At 35.6% G+C, this 19,709-nt stretch overlaps 1 pseudogene; it reads left to right on the forward strand.

Annotated features, from left to right (window-relative positions):
- The first annotated feature begins 5,983 nt into the window (after positions 1-5,983).
- LOC100394805 (T-complex protein 1 subunit eta pseudogene) lies at positions 5,984-8,365 on the forward strand (annotated as a pseudogene).
- Positions 8,366-19,709: the final 11,344 nt, after the last annotated feature.

Below are 19,709 nucleotides of genomic sequence, written 5' to 3' on the forward strand. Positions count from 1 at the left end.
GCTCGTGTCATTGTTTGCTTTAAGACTTTGGGTTGAAGAGAGTGTTTTGCAACAGTAAAGGGATGAGTAGGTAAGTATCATTATTACCATTACCTATTATGTTTTGACTGTTCCGAGTATAACATATTTTCAGCTGATATGACTGTTCAGTAAGTGAGATAAAAATAAGTGGTACAAAGCTATCCTTTAACATGGCTGGCAATAAATGAATGCAGCAAGAAGCTGAATATGATCTCCTCATAGGAAACCAAGCAGAACCACTTACTTGAAATGCCTATTTTGGAGCACACAAAAAAGTTTGATTTAAACCTGTTTTTCACAGAATCATTGCAAGATTTTATTCTTCATGAGTAAACAAGCTAGAAGGCTCTGATTGGAAGTAGGCTATACTCCTTTTAGAACTTTCAGGGGAAGCAACATTTTTGTCACAACAGCCTCACTCTTGGAACTTCAGCAAATACTACAGTTATGGTGGGCATTAAAGAGTTATTTAAAAGTGGCTGTTAATTTATTAGTTACCTTTGTTATTAATTATACAAACATTTATTGAACAATCGATGAACTTGATGATGTAAAATTTACTATACTTTGTTCTATGTAAGATACAAATATTGGCCATGTAAAGGCTAAGGTTTCTTGGTAGTATCAAGAGAAACCAGCTGAAGCGAACATTGATTTAGGGGGAGTCATTACAAGGATAAATGAAAACCTGGAAAGAAAGTACACAAAAGCTGAGGAGAGGATATTCTAATAGACTATGGAACTTTTCCTTTTATTGTTGTAGCCATGAATACCGACCTAGTGCCTTGGCACTTTGTTTACAGTTGCAGAATAAATTAAGGGCTGAACCAGGAACAGAAAAGTCTGCCTCAGGAAATCCAGAAAATGGCCAGTTTTTGTGCTTCATCTGTTTATCTTTGCATTTGTGATCTCTCTACTCACTTGACAGAGAGTATGACTGCTCTACTATGCCTGGAGTTTGGCTATTACAATCCACCTATTCTTCTTAACTATATTTAATTCTAATAGGATTGAAGAGGATGCCCAGTCATAAGAGTTGAGTTACCATTAGTGACCAGGTGTGAGAAGATGTGGGAAAGAAAGGGCTGCTGGAGGCTTACCCTAGAAAGAAGGAAACAGTTCTCAAGGTGATGTTTATTGCAGACTTGGCAAATAACTTGGAAAGTGTTTATTCCAAACTAAAAATGGACACTGCAGTAGCAGAGCCTTTAGATAGGTACATAAATATGTATCGTTTCTCTGTGTTCTACATTTGAAACATCTCACTGTATTTATTCTCCCTGCAAATATGCTGCTCACACCCATGCTTGTAATAACTTCTTATAAACTGATCATTTTTAAATCTATATTTTCAGCATAGACTTCTTTCCTGAGCTACAGGTCCCATATAATACTTCTCAACAATTTCTATGCATGTCTCCAAAATATCTCAAATTTCATATGTTCAAAGCTGAAATCATCTTCCCTCCAAAATGTGTACCTCCATCAGTATTCTTTCTCTTAAGCATGTAAAAATAAATATTTTTTAACCCACAGCAAAGACCATGGTGAATATTGGCAAATCACTCTCATTAGAGGCAAAAATATGAGAGTACAAAAAGGGCATCTTGGAAATTAGAACACAAACTTAGAATCTGAAAACTGCTAGTAATACCACACATTAATAAAATGTGTGTCCATACATAGTCTGAAAACAATGTATAATTGAGAGACCAAATAAATTAATTTGGCTACTGGAGTAAAACTTAGTAATAGGTTAACTATACATCCTACTCTTCCTGAAATAGTTCCAATTTATTTTATGTTGGCCCAGCATCCTGTCTGGTTTCATATTTGTTTCCAATGTTTTATTTATAAGGAAGTATTAATTAGAAGTTTAATTAAAGTAGTCTTGGGTGGGCTCAGCAGAACTTCACTTTTTTCTCCAAGCTTCTGCCATAGGCTTGCTTACTAATGAGTAAGATGCTTTTACAGTGAACAAAGTACTCTCTCTAATATGTGGTAAAATAAGATATGGCTAGTGATTACCCATTTCTCTTTACTAAACTTTTTCCAGACACAATATAGCTAAATTCCCATTTCATCCCAGGGCAGATAACTCCATGTTGCCACATGGAGTGGTAATGGGAGCAGGTATTCTACCCTAATGCCCTTGATGACACTTGCTATATTAATCAATTGTGCTGGGGCCCATAGAGTGGTTGATGAGATGTAAAAAGACATCAGTCAGTGGAGTCAACGGAAAACATGGAAATTAAAGGCTGAGCAGCCCAGACATGGAGGACATAAAGAGTAAGTTAAATACTGTTTCTAGAATGAGTTTGGTATTTATGTATGATGCAAATCTAACTATTCAATTGTTTTATTTTTGGTAATACCTTTAAATGTTGTAATATATTTTCTTTAAAGCAAAAAATTAAATTGAAAATAGAAAACTACATGTTTACTGAACAAATAAGCACTGGTTTTCCATATCTTAAGATATTTTGATGTTGAATGTATAACTTGCACGAAATATTTGTTGACATTTGCCGTCAACCATCATCAGGAGACATAATTGAACATATGTAAATAGAAGATGACAAATTCTCTAAGGCAACATCATTGTGTACTACAAAAGTTAATACATTTCTTTCAGAGATTGTGTCCAAAGAAAACTGTTTAACATTAGCACACATGTAGTCAAGTGTGTTTTTGTATCAATCTTTGAAATGTGACATTTCATTTAGATTAGATGACTGCTCATCTCAATTGATTTCACTTATTTTGATCCCAACATTCTTTTTGCATATAAAATAAAGTGATAGCTATTATATTTGACCCATTAGTAGAAGAAAAATTGCATGAACAAGTAAATGATGTCAATTTTAAGTCATGTCATCAGATACTTCAAATAGAAAATTAATTCCAAAAGTGGTTTGATTGTTTCTTCATTCAGTTCATGGAATCAAAGTAAAGCTTTTGAAAGTACATTTTGTCATAGATGAAGCACATGACATTATTGGAAATGCAATTATAACTATTTTACCAATAAAAACAATATTATACAATAAAGATAAAATTATTTGTTTTTGCAGTGATCAGAAGTCAACAAAACTTGGAGTAGTGCAGCATCATAGTAAACATCATGTTCTGAACAAACTAAGAAAGGGGGAGTGTAGGAACATATTTGGAATTGATCATGGGTACATTCATGGTTATATATAAACAGCCTTATATATTCTACAAATCAAAATGTAAGTGGTAATTTTTAGAAATAACTTTATTTTTGAAGTTCATTTTTGAAGAGAACTATTATATAGTTCCATCAATAAAATAAAAACAATGAATTCATCAATGTTAAATAATTTTAAAATTTTATAGTTTTCATTATTTTTTGCATTCTCTTTGGCTGTTAAATGTGTCTTGGTCTGGATGATCAGTTATATGGTTATTCTATCTTTTTAAATAGAAGGCATAAGTATTGCTCATCCATTGAACCAAGACATAAACCTGAAAGTCATTTGAGACTCTTCCCCCTTACTGAAACCTCCAGTTACTAAGTAATCTTGATGAACTAAGTTCCAACTTCTCTGTTACTGAGTTCAATGCTTTAGCGTTTATCTCCAAAATTACTTCAAAAGACCTCTGCCTAGTCTCACCATCCCCAACCTTTCATCCTTTCAATCCATCCTTCATACTTCCGTCAAAGTGATAGTTCCTTAAAATCCTTTGAAAATTCTAAATTTCCTACAGAATGAAGTTCAAACTTCCTATCAGAGAAGGTTTCTGCCTACCTTCCACAGCTTATTTCTTGCCTCCTGCCTCCATGTTTTATCTCTTTACTCTTGTTTTATCTATGCATAAAATACATTATCCTCCTTTAGGACATGAGGCAGATGAAATGTGCTTAGCCTATATGTATACATATATATTTTCTTCTTCTTTGCATGGCTCTCTTACCACAAGTTACCTTCCTCTACCATAGCAGTTAATATGTACTGTACTTAACTACACAACAGCTGTTAATTTATATTCCTCTTTAAACTGTGAGTTTTGTGAGAACACAAAGTCTGTCATTCCTTCCATATTCTCAGAACTAAAGTATTCCCTTACGCATCAGACACATGAAATAGATGTGTCTTGTATACAAGGTAATTCAAGATTGATTCAAGCCTTGAGGCACAGGTAAAGTGTTATATTTAAAGAAGCAAAGGGATAAATTATTTCCAGTTAGGAGGAAAGAGGGTGAGAAATGTTTGAAATATCTAGATCAAGATTCCTGAATGACAGCTATCCTTAAGTTTAGACATTATTTTCTTCATAATGATAAGTATTGTGAGTTTTTGAACAGGAAGCATGTGTCAATCTGAAAAGTATATATGAGACAGTTTGTACAGAAGGAAAAAAGGAACCTAGTTAGAAAGTTATTGGACAGGTTAGGTGAACGATAAGCAGTGCTCTCCTGGAACCAGCTTGTACTGGTTTGTGAGAGCCAATTGCTAAGTTTTTGGAAACATTGTGAGCCAGTTTTTACATATAATCATTATTAAAAGCTAAATTATGTCAACTTATAATTAAATAGTTTATATTAAAAAAGGTAATAAATAGCTCCAAACTACTCATTTCATAATTATTTTACTGCTCTCTATGTGCTCAAGATAACATGTATTTGTATGGTGGAAATAATATAAAATGGGATACTAATGTACATTTCTTCCCAAGTCAGTGTTTAGTAACATTGTGACGGTAGCTTGAAATTGGTCATGATGAGTGTATTTACACTACAGCAATCGGCAAATGCTACAATCATGACTTGAGTTATTGTTTTGATGATTGTCTAGATTTAAGGAAAAAAGAAGACAACTATAATAATATAGATTAATATCAAAACTATATCATGTTTATAGCCAATTGTTTATGAGTAGCACAAAAATTTATGGAAATCTTCTACTACAATTCAAAAATTATTATCCAGATGTTGCTCATATCATTATTGAATAAATGAAATTTTAACACATATATTTATATTTTAACCTTTATTTTAGAACTGCATTTATTCATCAATTGCCACCATAAGGTTGGTTGCTATAGGTACAGGAGTTGGCAAAATTAACAAAAACATTGTGTGAGAATCAATTGGATTTATAAAATTTACATTAAACAGTATTGGGTATTTTATTATGAAATACGTGTATGTGTATACAACAGTATTGCATATATACATTTAATTGTGAGCTACATATCTTTTATATCAATACAACAAAATATATTGCTGTCATTTTTTTTAAGACAGAGTTTTGCTCTTGTTGCCCAGGATGGAGTGCAATGGTATGATCTCGGCTCACTGCAACCTTCGCCTCCTGAGTTCAAGCAGTTCTCTTGCCTCAACCTCTGAAGTAGTTAGGATTATAGGCATGAACCATTACGTCTGGCTAATTTTTGTATTTTTACTAGAGCCAGGGTTTTACCATATTGGTCAGGCTGGTCTTGAATTCCTGACCTCAGTTGATCCACCTGTCTTGGCCTCCCAAAGTGTCAGTATTACAGGTATGAGCCACAGCACCTAGTCATTCAGAAATCTAGATCTGGATAATTAAACAATAATGAGCTTATGTATGTTTTTATATATATGTGCAGGAAAGCTGATAGTTAAACATTTAACATCACACTGCTGGTAATATGACTTTAGTAGTAGAGGTGGGGAGAAAGGATACTTTAAAAAATATTTGGAGGTGTAAAAACTGATTAAATGTGATTCAGAGGTAAATACGATTTTGAGGTCTATTGACATACATAATTTGGAGAAATATAAAGCACAAAAGAAAAGATCAATGAGAAATAATGTTCAATTATTGATTATTGAGGCTTCCAGTGGGATATGCTCAGCAGATGAGGGTGAAATATTCATATCAAGACATGTACAGATTTGGGAGTTACCTCTGTGCCCTCAAAGTCATTGTAAAAATGACAAAAGAAAGAAAATGGCCTAGAAAATTCTCTGCAAAACAAAAAAACATTAGGAGAAATGTGGAAAAGGATATGCAGAGAAGGAATCAGAAGTAACCAGACAAATAGGAAGACAATTGGAAAACTATGGGGTCAGAGAAGCCTGGTGAAGAGAGAATGTCAAAAAGGACCTTATTTAATATTGATAGAGACAATAACATGCAGAATTAATCATCAGACTCTTGTTAGTCCTTTGTCTGAAAACAGCAACCTAGAGGGGAAATAAAAGGAGTTCAATTGGAACAGGTCAGCATAGTGCACAGTAAAAAAGCATATGATGTAAACGTTCTCTAAAAGAATCAAGAGCACCCAGGTGATTTCTCTTTCAAGGAAACTGTCAGTTGCATGGCTGTAGGTTTGTCCTTGGGAGCTATCAGTCCCTTCTTCCAATATTAGAACTACTAATCCCCAATAAAACTCTAGAGGGTTACATTTAGATTATCTTCACAGAATCTTGAAGGTTGGCTGTAAACTCAGAAACCAGAAGAGCCCTTGAGAGAATTTGCATGCCAAATAGCTCAAAATGGAGTCACAGCAGTTGGCAACTTCTGGTATTAGGAGATCTCAATTATTCACATGATAGGAAAATCCAGAAGTTAATCCAATTGCTTACAAGATAAAAGCCACACAGACTGCATACCTAACACAGATACATACTGAAAACTGTAGTGAAAACTTAACAAAAAGTGCACATGGGCATGGGACACCATGGGTTGCTGAGTAGCCAGTACACAGAGAAGAGAAGAAGAGCAGCGGACCACTGAGTAAACTTCTGAAATGATGCCCACACCAGTTATCCTGTTGGAAGAGGGTACTGATAGCTCCCAAAGCATCCCCCAGCCTGCTAGTAACATCAGTGCCTGACAGGTGATTGCCGAGGCTGGAAGAACCACCTGGGTCTCCATGGCATGGAAAAGCTTATTATGGATGGCAGAGGCAAAGCAACAATCTCTAATGATGGTGCCACAATTCTGAAACTTTCTGATGTTTGTCCAACCTGAAACAAAGACTTCAATGGGCATTGCCAAATATCAAGATGCCGAGGTGGGTGACGGCACCACCTCAGTGACATTGCTGGCTACAGAGTTTCTGAAAGAGGTGAAACCTTAGGTGGAGGAAGGTTTGCACCCACAGATCATCATTTAAGCTTTATGCACAGCTATCCAACTGGCAGTTAACAATAACCAAGAAAATCACTGTGACCATGAAGAAGGAAGAAAAAGTGGAGCAGAGGAAGGTGCTTGGAGAAGTGTCCCTTCTCTGAGCTCCAAGATCATCTCCCAGCAGAAAGCCTTCCTTGCTAAGATGGTGGTTGATGCAATAATGATGCTTAATGGTTTGTTGCAGATTAAAATGATTGGAATCAAGAAAGTACAGGATGGAGCCCTAGAGGATTCCCATCTGGTAGCTAGTGTTGCATTTAGGAATTTTTTTTTGTGCTGGGTTGGAAATGCAACCCCAAAAGTGCCATAATCCCAAGATTGCACTTTTAAATGTTAAGCTTGAGTTGAAAGCTGAGAAAGATAATGCTGAGATCAGAGTCCTCACAATTGAGGATTACCAGGCAATTGTTGACATTGAGTGGAACATTACATCAAGTTAGAGAGGATCCATCATTCTGGAACCAAAATTATCTTGTCCAAACTCTCCATTGGGGATGTGGTCACCCAGTACTTGCTGGTAGGGGCAGGTTCTGTGCTGGCCACATACCTGAGAAGAATCTGAAAAGGGCAATGATGGCCTGCAGAGGGTCAATCCAGACCAGTATGAATGGTCTGTCAGCAGATGTGCTGGGCAGCTACCAGGTGTTTGGGGAGACTCTGACCAGAGGTGAGAAGTACAATTTCTTTACTGGCATCTACAAGACCAAGACATGCACCTTGATCTACTGCAGTTTATGGAGGAGACAGAACAGTCCATACATGATGCCATCATGATTGTCAGGAGGGCCATCAAAAATGACTTGGTGATGGCTGGTGGTGGGGCTATGGAGACAGAGCTCTCCAAGTACCTGTGGGATTAGCAAGGACTATTCCAGGCGCACAGCAGCTGGATTGGGGCATATGCCTAGGCCTTGGAGATTATCCCACAGCAGCTGTGTGACAATACTTTCTTTGAAACCACAAACATTCTCAACAAGCTTTGGGCATGGCATGCACAGAGAGGCACCTGCTATGACATGGTCATCAACAATGAAGACATTGCTGACAACTTTGAGGCCTTCATGTGGGAGTCAGCTATGGTGCAGGTCAATGCCCTGAAAGCAGCCTCTGAGGCTGTGTAGCTAGTCATGTCTGTAGATAAAACCATCAAGAATGGCTCAACTACAGATGCTTCCCCAGCAGCATGGTTTTAGTGCCCTTATAACAGAAGGAAAAGAGAAGAGAGCTGTTATTCTCTCTGTTTCTCTTTCTCTCTCTCTCCTAGGTGTGAACACAGTGAGAAGGCTGTTGTTTGCAAGCCAGGAAGAGCACTGTAACCAGAGAAATGAATTATCTTGCACCTTGATGTTGGTCTTACCAGCCTCCAGAACTGCGAGAAATAAATTTCCATTGTTTAAGCCACCCAGTCTATAGTATTTTGATATGACAGCTCAAGTTGACTAATATAATAGAATACCTGCCACAAAAAATATGACAAAGTGGGTGGGTTATAATAACAGACATTTATTCTCTCACAGTTTAGGAGGTTAGATGTCCAAAATCATGGTGTTGGCAGAGCAATGCTCTATCTAAATGCTCTAGAAAAGAATTCTTTTTTTTTTTTTTGAGACGGAGTTTCACTCTTGTTACCCAGGCTGGAGTGCAATGGCGCAATCTCGGCTCACTGCAACCTCAGCCTCCTGGGTTCGGACAATTCTCCTGCCTCAGCATCCTGAGTAGCTGGGATTACAGGCACGCACCACCATGCCCAGCTAATTTTTTGTAATTTTAGTAGAGATGAGGTTTCACCATGTTGACCAGGATGGTCTCGATCTCTTGACCTCGTGATCCACCCGCCTCGGCCTCCCAAAGTGCTGGGATTACAAGCTTGAGCCACTGTGCCCGGCCCGAGAAGAATTATTTCTTGCCACTCTCCAAGTTTCTAATGTTCCTTGGCTTGTAGCTGTGTCACTCTGATCTCTGCCTTCACCTTCATATGGCCTTATTTTCTGTGCATGTCTCTGTGTCTCTGTCTTATAAGGATACTAGTCATTGGACTTAGGGTTCATCCTAATCCAGTATGTCCTCATTTTAACTTAATTATATCTATAAAACCCTATTTCCAAATAAGGTCACACTCTGCGGTTCTGGGTAGCTATACATATTGGGAGGATACTATTCAATCCCCTACAGCCGATAGTGAAGTACAAATTTTCAGTAAATATTAAATTACTTCTAAAAATTACAGATGTGAATTTTCTAAGTAATAAAAATTATATTCTGATTTATTTTGTGTCACATCCTAACTCATTTTTTTCCATTTCATTTAATTTCTCTTTCCCTCATTGCTACTGTCTCAGAAGGCTATGGCTTACCCATGAGAAACGATAAACTCTCTCTTGTGGTTGATATTTATGGGAATGCAAGCTGACAGGTAAGCTGATGCACTCTTTCTTAAATATTTGACCCACAAATGTAGCCAGACACTTGAAAAAAGTCTGTGTTTCCTAGCTGGTGTGGTTACATTAATATCAGACAAAGTAGACCTCCAGACAAGGAAAATGGCCAGAAATAAAGAGGAAATTTCATAATGATAAAAGGGTCAATTCATCAAGAAGACATATCTTAAATGTGTATGTGCCTAGTAAAAAAAGTTTCAAAATCTGTGAAGCAAAACAAGATATTCTCAAATCTATAATCACAATTGGGCATTTTTAGCATGCTGCTATTAGTAATTGATAGACTATCTAGAAAAAGAATATTGATAAAGGTATAGAAAATTTGAACAGTACTGTCAACATATCTGGCCTAAAAAACATTTATAGAACATTTCACCCAACACTGCAAAATACATGTTCTTTTCAGGTATGCATGAGAAATTCACCAATAGAGACAGCAGGATAGATCAAAAGAAGTCTCAACAATTTTTTTACAAAAGGAAATCTTATCACGTATTCTCCAACTGCAATAGAATTATGTTAGAAATCAATACAATATGTAAAAATGTCCAAATATTATAAAACAAAAAATATATGCTTTATCACCTCAACTTTAAAAAATGAATGTCAGTGAAACATCTTATTGAACTCTATGAATCCCAAGTGGGTAAAGAAAAATCTCCATTAAATTGGTCAAGGAAATTAACTCTCAAAACCAATTAATCTTTTTAAAATTTATTGTTTATAGAGCTCTTTGCAGTTATCTTATGTATTATCATTGACCACTGGTTTGCTACATTTAGAACGATGTATTCAGCAATGTAAATAATGCTTGCAGATAACCCAAGATTATTTACACAAATATTCTATATTGCTTTTCGTGGTCTCATTTATTTAAAACCTCTAGGATCTCAAAGTCTTCCTGGAACCACTGAGGGGATTGCTAATTGTCTTGGAAATGTAAAATAAACACTTTTTCTACATATGTTAGTGCCACTGTTTATTGACTATTTGCTCAGCTCTGATGTAATTGGGGTCATTAGGGAAGCAAAAACAGCTCCCATCCTGTCAGTACCTGACCTTTAAACTAGTCGTACATTCAGTGTTACTGGATGTTAAACAAGCTTGCCCTTTCATGGCATGGTAGCTGTTGCTGCAATGCAAGCAGAAGCAGAGAGGTGCCATTCCTTGTTGAAAACTTTTTTGGAAAAAAAAAAGTAAGTCTTCTGCTGCAGACATGGTGTTCCAAAAATCAGACAAAATATATTTCATGGAAAATCTATTTTGAGTTCGACATTCATTTGAAAAGCTAAAACTAGCATCCGGATAAAAAAAGGAAGGGATGAAACATCAAACTGAAAATATCTTCCTATATTGTGACATTTTAGCAAATGTAAATGAAACCACCTTTAAGGCTGTCACAAGCAAAGAAATCCAACTGGGGTCTTGATGACTGAAGGAATGTTAAAGAATCTCTCATCAGCAGACCATAAAGAATAAAGCAAAAGCTATCAGTAATGTGCAGATGTTATCAGGATGTGACTACAGCACAACCCCGCATCCCGATGAAGAGACAAAACTGCAGATGTTTAACATATTACAGGAACTAACCGCAAATTCTGTTTTGCTTCTCCTACTTTATAGCATTTATTTTTTTTAAAAAGACACATGAATTGCACTTTGGAAGAACTTCCTCCAACCTCAATCACTTTGTAAGTCTAAATGCTTCCTACTAGAATGGAGGGAGTTCTGGGTAAAGTGGCATATAAATTACTACACGGGTGTGGGCAGTGGAAAGTATTCAGGGAAGGGATGTGTTTAAGCATTTATATGGAGGTGGTGGGAAGAGTTCTCATCATTGTGTGATAATGGAAGCCTAGGTGTGAGATAGAGACCCATACACTGATTTGACAACAAACCTACTTGAAATCTGCTTCAATCCTGGCAAAGCAAAAGAACTCATTGAAACTTCAATTTGTTAAACAAAGTAGAACACATTTGAAGATGTGAAGCCAATAATTCTGCCCAGATGACTTTTTTTTTCTTTTAAAGTTATAGAGTAACAGTTTGATAGATAATTTACATAGTTTTCAAAGGAATTGTTTATCTTTCACTAACTGCCCCTCCTTGGTGAGAATTATTTTAGCGGGACAGCTGCGTTTTCATTATATTCTTGAAAATGACCAATTATAAAATCATGAAAGGTATACTATTACATATATTTCTTTCATGTTCCAGAAAAAAATTTGTTTTCCAAAAAGAACCCAGCCTATCTATTGTGCTCAGCTGCTGGTTTGATCCCAGGTCAAAGTGGGGGTCAGCAGCTGGGGTGAGTAGGTCAGTTTGCTGGTGCCCTCTTCTGTCCGACACAGGTCTCTGCTGGTCTCTGTCCCCTCCGCTCTCCATCTGCAGTTCTATTCTCTCTCAAGGAGCCAGCACGACCTTGCCCTTCAGGCCCTTTATTCAGGACCAGACAGCATCAACTGGGTCACATGGACTGAAGATTACAGAACAAAAACCCCCAAAAAAGAGAAGGAAGTTACTTAAAAAAAAATAACAGCATGACCTCTTTGAGATTAAAAACAAAACACACTAAAACACACAAATCAATTTTGGGGTTGGGCTTTTATTTCAGAGAAAAACATGCAATTTACATTTGAAAGGGTAAATATCAGAGCATACCAAAGAATGATACTCTACTTTTGGTGAAAATGATTAAGTCTGGTGTTTATAACGATGAAAACTCATAGATATATATCATCTAGAAGGAAGGGTGGCTTAATATGTATCCTCAAAATAATTTTCTTTGAGATTCAGGAAAGAATAGTGACAGAAAATGGGAGTCAACATATTGTACTTCCCAAAGGAAGGAGACAGAAGAAATATACAATAAAAAAGATAGTCCTGCTTGATGTTAGGAGGCTTGAGTACGTAATTCTATTCCGATGATTTAAAAACAAATCAAACTCATGACAAAAACAATTGTTGGTTTTCAAGCACACCCATCTATTTATGTCCTTATGGACTAAATATAGTAGAACGTAAACACAGTTCATCTTTAAAGGTTGGTTAGTAGTGAGCTCAATACATTCTCTTCATCTCTCTCCATTCTTAGAGCCTGGAACAGCATCTGGCACATTGAGAGTGTCCAATCATATTGGTTAAATGAAATCATTGAATAAGAGTAAAGAACCCTGTTCTGGATACTGAACAAAGTTAAATATTCAAATTTTTGAATATTTCAACACTCTTTGTCTCAGGGGTGATCTCAGCTTGTAAAAAAATTTCATGTAATTTTTATGCCTGGGTAGGCAACTACAGAGGGAATGAAAGAAATTCTTTAGCGTAAGGTGGTTCCACCTTTTGCCAAGTTGTGACCAGCTGAAAAGCTCAAAACATTCTGAGGAGATGCTATCTGCCATAGGGATTACCACAATACATGTAGGATCAAAGAAAATTCCACATTTTACCCTGGTGATTAGCTGTAATTAAATAAAGTAAGTCTTTTTAAACTTCATTAGCAGCAAGACGTTTGCTACAGCAGAGTGGGCACAAATCATCCATTCTTAATTAAAAGATAATCCACAGGATGGCCATAATCTTCTTCTAAAAATACACCATTTACCCCTGAAAGATTTTCTCATCAAATAAGGATAAATAACAGTTTCTATGAGTTTAAGCCATGAAGGAAGGATGCTCCTCCCGTTTGCTTGAGTGAGTGCTGAATGTGGCTGATAACATCACTTTGGCATGCTATTATCTAAAATGGTAGAATACCTCACTTCAGCAAAGTCTGACATAAATCTTTGAAAACAAAGACATTGCATATGTATGAGCTGAAATAGATATGACAGTGTTGGCACATTAATATTCCTGTCACTAGGGGGTTTCAAACTTTTAAGGAGAGGATGGGAATGAATTCAGACTGTAGCTGGTAAAATAGGGCAACATACAGTAGGACAATTAGGCATGGGGAACCATCATAAAATATGTACAGAGAAAGGGTTCCCCTGCGCCCTGCCTTTGGTAAAAAAATAACTGTAGATCATTTCTTGGGAATGCCAAGAATAATTAACTTGGCTTAGAGATATGCATGGTTGTTTTAAGCATACTAATAAGAATATTCCACAAAGACTAGTCCCAATCAATAGAAGAGACAACTGTTTTTTCATGTGTTTCCACTGTGGTGGTTCGTGGTAACAGATGTTTCCACTTATTCCACAACAACCGTCATTAAAAATAACTGTGGGTCCTAATTGAATAGTTCTCCACATAGTTGGATCTGTGCAGAAAATAGTTCTCTTGTTTTATATCCTAAAATTATTTTCTTTTCCTGCTTTTGATTGCTGATATGATAAGCTTTACCATAATCTTTATATTTAATTTCTATGAAGAAGTAAATGAATAAAAAATAAATTGGTTTTTACTCCATCCTAACCTATGTAAGTGTTGGGAAACCATCTACTTAGAGATACCAACCATTTTTAGAATAGCTTTGTAAATCATCAATTCTAGAAAATCACCACTTACACAGGAAGATGACATCTCTGTTGTATTAGATTTACATTACATTCTGTATGGGAGTGGGTAAGAGTTATTCAACACTAGGTCTTAATGAAATATAGTCACTAAGTCACAGTTCTGGTGTTTGAAACCTATGTTGAAATGTTAGCGTTTTTCTTTTGATAAAGCATATGTGTTGATCTGGTGAGTGGAAATGAGGGGCTGGGCTGCGTAAAGGCTTTTTACCAAAAGCTTTTTGGACACAGTGCTCTAGTCCTGGGATGCTTGGTCTGAGCCCTGACAGCAGTCATCCAGATGGAGAAAAAGGCTTCAAAACCTCCCCTTTTGACAAAGAGACATGAAATAATATCTGACAAAGCATCTCAAGCAAATATGACGGCAATCCAACAATTATGTAGGCTACAAAGGAGAGCACCTCTCACTACCCAATGTCTTTCTTCTTCAAATTTTACTTACAACATCTCATAGAGGCGCTTAGGTCAGTATTTTTAGAAACAATTTAATGTATGACTGTGCTTTGGGTATGGTTAAACTCCTTTATTATACTAATGTTATTTGTCATTTCATGCATGTGTCAGCATTGTTTTTGAATGGCAAAAAAAGGTTGGGAAGAAACCAAGCACAAAGAAAGGCTCTTGCAGCTCGCTATATGCAATTTTGTTTTAGAAAGAAAGAAATATTCCAAGGAGATAGGTTATATGACACATACAAAATTTTGGGATCTCTTAAATGGGATCTTTTATATGTTGAAAGAAGTAAATTAAATAATATTGGCCAAAGAATGGCAGCAAAATTGACCAGGTCAAGCTTCCCTCTTTATTCTCAGACTGTCTGCAAATATATTGTTCTTGATCTTGGAAAATAGGTAAGAGAAAAGCTTTTTCAAAGATCTGAAAATACTTACTTTGTTTTGTTAGCACAATACTAAACTGTGAAGAATTTACATGTACAAAATAAATTTTGATTCAATCTCATACATAAATCATCATTAAAAGCATATATACCCCATGAATTGAAGCCCAAGTTTCAATTAGGATAAATAACAATAATAATAATAATAAATGAGATGAAATATATACTTCACACATTGCTGCAACATATGCTTTCTCAAAATGTTTCCTTTTTTGTTTTATAATAATCAATCTGTTCCTGATGGAAGATATGTCTCAAATAAGCAAAGTGCTCGTGTTATGAAATTATTGATATGAATTATAAATGAAAATAAAGCTACTTGATCCTTTAAAATGTGCTCTTTCATGTTGATTTATCGTAGAAAAAATAATAAATTGCAGCCTCTTCTTCTTCCTCTGACATATTTGGGATAGTTTGCATGACTTTGAAATAGCTGAAATATTTTACCACCCATCACAGAATATTCTGAAGAGGGGAAGAAAAACAAAATGCATTTACTTTTCTGTGGCCATTTCTTACTGTCTCATCCAGTACTTGGGAATACCAAAGAAGTGCTGTTTAATGGGAAAGAAAAAATAAATCAGATGTATCAAAAATTATGTTAGAAGTTACTTGATAAGAGGTAGTCAATCCATTTACCATGTAGTCTGTGTTATAAAGACACTGCAAGTTCTCTGATACCCACATGTGCTAATCAAGTTACCTATAAAGGAGCTGTAGATAAGGATGCCCCTAAAAATTGACTATAAATACTAGTTGCCATTTAAAAAGCGTGAGAAAGATGTAGTCTTTTCTACCACATTCACACAAAGAAGTTTCTTTATTTATACCCTCACTATTTCTTTCTTGGGATAACCTCTTTTGTTCTATCAGTTTGTACAGATCAAATTTGCTGTGAAATTACGTTTTCTGCTAGCTATGAAAGAAGTAGAATTTCAGTATACCACTGATAAAGCTATCATATTCTTTTATTTATTATGTATAGAGCACCTATTATGATTTAGACCCTTACAAAAGCTAGCATTTGTTAAAACATTTCATATATTTAAATATGTTTGGTTTCAAAGATAAAACTCATTGTATCTTGTTTGTCATTTATTAAAACATTTCATATATTTAAATATGTTTGGTTTCAAAGATAAAGTATATCGTATCTTGTTTGTTTGAATTAAATGTTTGTCTCACTTTTTAGCACACCAGATGCATTTCCTTGTTTGACTTAAACAAAAACGGTCATGGGTTTGATTTGATATGGAGTTAAAACATTTAGTAAAATAGCTGTTTTATATGAAATGCAGAACACAAATATCTACAAACAAATGTGAATTTGGTATTACCAATGAAGAATATACCCTAAGTCACTGGTACCATTTAATCTTATGTGCAACGGCATTTTCTTATCTAGCAAAACAAGTCCTCCATCATCTGTTACCATTTTATATAAAATAAATAAAAGACCAACTTCTTTTCTTATCCATGCATTGCTTACGCCTTGAAAAAACAGATATGTTTTATAAAAGAAGTTGTTATATTAAGATGTATGTCTGCTTTTCTTCGGAAGACAGATTAGAGTGCTTCAGCTGCCACTAAAGTTGTCGCTCTTTGTAACAAAATGTAATGCTGCATATATAAAAATGCAAAGTGTAATGTAGAGTCAAATGTCTCTCAGCACAAGAGTTGTTCGTTTTAGCACCCATTTTGTTGGTATTTATCAACTTACTAATTATAGGCAAATTGCTTCCAACACGAAAACTGTGATGATTAGCAGTTTTTTCTGCTAACTCTAGTCTACTGTAGTTCCGGTAAAGAATGTCAATAATCCAGATTCCTTTCTTTTTCCTGGCTTAGAATGTGTAAAAATAAATTCATCAGGCTAGCATTTCTCAACTTTTGGGAAACGTGGTTTGGAAAGATGGGGGTGGGAAGAGGAAAAGGAATGGGTATCTAATCAAGAAGGTCTACTTGCCGCTTCTCATCATTTGAGCAATCTTGAAGGCATGCTTGAGACTAATCTATCTGTCACATAACGAAATTAGGTAATCCCAGTTTTACTAACAGAGTAAATGCATTTGTGCATTGCAAGGGAAGTGCATCAATCACTAGAACTCATAAAAAAATACCTATGTTAAAGAAGGGAATGAGAAGAGTTTTAAGAACTAGCTCACATACCATCACTGATAACCAGAAAATGGCTGGCATATATTGTTTTAAACCTTTCATAGAACTATGCAGCAGAGCTACATGATATTGCTTGGTCAGACATAAAACAGTTTGTAACCTTCAGCCTTCCATTACAATCCTTTAAAGTGAGCTCAAATGAAAATGGGAGTAACATGCCAATCCAGAAAATGTTTTCATAACATGCAATGCAATAAAAGGTTGAATTTTCTATCACCATTGCTAATTTCACCCATTTGTTTCTCATTACAATAAGTAAACAGGATTAAATGGAAAATCTTACAGTTCACAGAATACATTACACAGCAGAACTGTCTATAGCAAATACTGACTTAGTGTCTTAACCAACTTACATGCCTCTAAGTGACTATTTCTCCCAGCTATGAAGTTTTTACAATTTTAAAGTTATATTGGCAGGTTCCAGTCAACAATGATGTCTGCAATGTCCTTCTTTCTCCAATACATTGCTTTTAGTCTAATTGCTTATTTGCAGTCTCAGCAAGCAGAGAGAAGAATTTTATCCTCTCTGCCTTTTCTCTGAATACTAACTAGCTGGCCAAGCTAAGGCTCTCTAAAGAGAGAAACTGCATGGGAGACACACTGCATTTGACACAGTCAAGAGGTAAAAGAAAGAGCAAAACAAAAGTCTATTCAGGGCTGAATCCTGTGATATTCTCCCTCATCCCCCATCCCCTTTAAAAATAAAGAGAAAGGGGGGAAATACCCATAAATCCATGCCTGAATGCCTGAGGTTGTCAGAATAAAGGACAATGAATGACAGGTGACTGTCAGTCTAATTCTCAGTCTCCAAGTTATCACTTTTTGGCATTGTTAAATAAAAAAGTGTATACATAAGAAGGAAATACGTCATAAGTTCTCTATGAATGTGCAGACAGGTTGAATATGAGAGAACTTAAGTATTTCCACATGGGCATATGCGTTTCCTTCCAGTTCTATGTATTTTTCCTGAAAGTGTTCTAAAATTAATGTTTTTCTAATGGCAAGAATGCTAAGTAACTTTCGGGAAAATGCTGAAGGTTTATTAAACTGCTTGCCTTTTATTTCTTTTTTTAAGAATGGGAGATATAACTTGATATATAAAACTCCTTGCACATGTTGCTACATTTTTTAAAAAGAAGTAAAAACCAACTGATGAGAGTTTTTCTGTTTGATTTTTAAAAGGCTCTTCTCAAGCTATTTTCCCCAAGATCTCTTTATACTTTCATCTTTGCAGACTGCCTTAATCCTCCTGTCTTTGTTGCTCCAATGTCTGATCAGCTTGTTCTACCCCACATTTGCTAGAACTGAAACTTGACTTCAGGCACTTGCAGTTTTAAATCCCTACAAACCTACAGGCTTTCCAGAGAAAGGTGGAGAGTGCTGAAGCAGGAAAGGTTTTGAGGGTTATTTAAATAACGTATATTAACTTGTCTGTTGCATTTACTACAGGTACAGAGAGATAAATGTAGTGATGGAGTAATTTGTAATTAAAATAAATTTGGCCTCTTCTCAGATTACTGCCGCACTCCAGTCTGTTGACCATCTGTAGCAGGACAAAGATTCTATTCTGAGTTCGATTGGGCTGGGCAAGAGATACAACTACACAGAACCCCAAGTTTCTACATATTACCACAGTGGGCCTGAAGAAAGTTCACTGTGGCCAACCTTCTGATGTCAGATATAATCTAGGCGACTAGCAGCAGTATAGAGACAGTAATCTGTATCACTGCAAACATAAGGCACCATTCTGGGGAAATGCCACTGGTGGTACCAACCCAGCAGGTGTTACTAAATGTTCTAAGTCTTTTGAGAGAAATTAAGAAGGGAAACTGCATAATTGAAATGAATCAAGAAAAGCAGGAGTAAGTTATATATTTTTTCTTTTCCTTGCTATAAAGGAAAAATAAATCTTAAAAGCTTATCTAAATAGCTTGTTCATATTTAACAGTGAAATACACAGAATTCTCTCATATGAACAATAATTTGTTCACATTTAACACTGAAATACACAGAATTCCCTTGCATTCTTACTTTTGAAGTTTGGAAAGTGGAAATACTTGATAGGAAACAGACATCTTATTCTTCAAGAAATTAACTTGTAGATTATTTGACAAACTGATATTATATGATCCAAACTTGATTACATATAAAATTTATTTCTGCACAACAATGAACAATATTCCTGGATTCTATTTTTCTTTCTTTCCCGATTTACAATACATATAACTTAAACTGCCTCATCTGAGTACTTATTTCAAGAGCTCAGGCAGAAATGATTATGTCTAATGACTGACAATGTTTTCATATAGTAGTAGTAATTATTTGTACTTATTCATAGTAATTCTATTTCTACCTCTTATTTATTATTATTCTCATTAAAAAAAACTCCTAGGAAAAGCAGTAATCAAAAAATCTTCCTGTTATAATTGATATTGACAGGTTTATGAAAACTAAACTTGAAAGTCACAGATAAATTGTTATAAACTTCAGGATTATAGTCTACTAT

Source organism: Callithrix jacchus, chromosome 2 (assembly GCF_049354715.1).
Source record: "Callithrix jacchus isolate 240 chromosome 2, calJac240_pri, whole genome shotgun sequence".
NCBI lineage: Eukaryota > Metazoa > Chordata > Mammalia > Primates > Cebidae > Callithrix > Callithrix jacchus.